The sequence below is a fragment of the Mauremys mutica genome, unplaced genomic scaffold (assembly GCF_020497125.1).
Source record: "Mauremys mutica isolate MM-2020 ecotype Southern unplaced genomic scaffold, ASM2049712v1 Super-Scaffold_100100, whole genome shotgun sequence".
NCBI lineage: Eukaryota > Metazoa > Chordata > Testudines > Geoemydidae > Mauremys > Mauremys mutica.
The window spans coordinates 117,774-119,035 of NW_025423267.1; the positions used below are offsets into that span (position 1 = coordinate 117,774).

At 46.7% G+C, this 1,262-nt stretch overlaps 1 non-coding gene across 1 annotated transcript; it reads right to left on the reverse strand.

The window, feature by feature from the left end:
• Positions 1 to 635: 635 nt before the first annotated feature.
• TRNAC-GCA lies at positions 636 to 707 on the reverse strand. The gene has a single exon. It is a non-coding gene; the product is annotated as a tRNA-Cys (tRNA).
• Between the last annotated feature and the right edge of the window lie 555 nt (positions 708 to 1,262).

Genomic DNA, 1,262 nt, shown 5'->3' on the forward strand with positions numbered 1-1,262 from the left:
TGTGCAATTAACTGTCTGGGACTACACTGACTCTGCAGTTACTTGGATGCAGACACACCCAGCTCTACGGTTAGTAAACGTACAGAGACTCTGCTGCTGCTCATGACTAGCAGCACATGACCTCTAAACAGCTGCCATTCGAATGCATCTCAAAGTCACAAGGAACAACGATCTGTGTTAAAGGAAGGCTGCCATTTATTAGAGCCTCAATTGATGCCATGTGCACAAACAGAGGATTGAATGTGTAACAGGGAGTTTGGTAAATCTTGGTTATTTTAGTTTTGTCACTGGCTCCTGTCCACCTCCAGTAGAGTTTTCAGTCCCAATGGCAACTTACTTACCAAATGTAATACAGACTAGTCCATGCCTCCCAAGTGGATGTGGTTCTTGTTCTTCTGCACATTGTAGCCCATGGAGGCCAAGGACCTGCAAATGTGTCTTCATGTGCCTTTGTTTAGTTGATGAAAACAAACCTAGACACTTAGAGGATTGGAAGTGATTTCAGCTGGGGGACGTTTGCTAGGTTTTTATGCATTTGCACAGGAAAACATTGAGTGTGTCCATTCATTTCAGGGATCCCCATTTTGTGGAGCTCCTGAAAATGCAATTATTTTTTCTGAAGTTACAGGTTTGTGAGGGAACACTTGGATTTGAACCAAGGACCACTTGAGCTGCAGTCAAACACTCTACCACTGAGCTATACCCCCATGACAATTGCAAAGGCAAGTCAGTGATCTTAAGGGTTTTGAGGGATGGGCTCTGCCTCAGAGAGCTCCTTTTCTATTCCCAGACCACAGGGGTTTAAAAAATGGGGTTTGATTAAACTTCTTAAATGTGGCAAACACCACAGCTTGCACACCCACCAACATAGCTTCCCCCGCTGACATAGCTACCACCTCTCGGGGAGATGGATTAACTGCACGGACGGGACAGCTCTCTCCCCTCCGCTTAGAGCAGCTTCGTTATTTATGAATAGGTGGGAAATAATCTCCTGAATGGACAGGAACCAATTTATCAGATATTGCTGTGTCTGCATTCAATATGGGTAACTGGTCATATTGGGCTGGATTAGTAGGAGCGTTGCCAGCAGATGGAGGGAAGTGATTATTCCCCTCTAGTCAGCACTGGTGAGGCCACATCTGCAGCATTGCGTCCAGTTCCCCCTCCCCCGCCACCCACTACAGAAACAAATTGGAGAGAGTCTAGGGGAGGGCAACAAAAATGATGAGGGGGCAGGGGACTTACGAGGAGAGGCTGAGGGC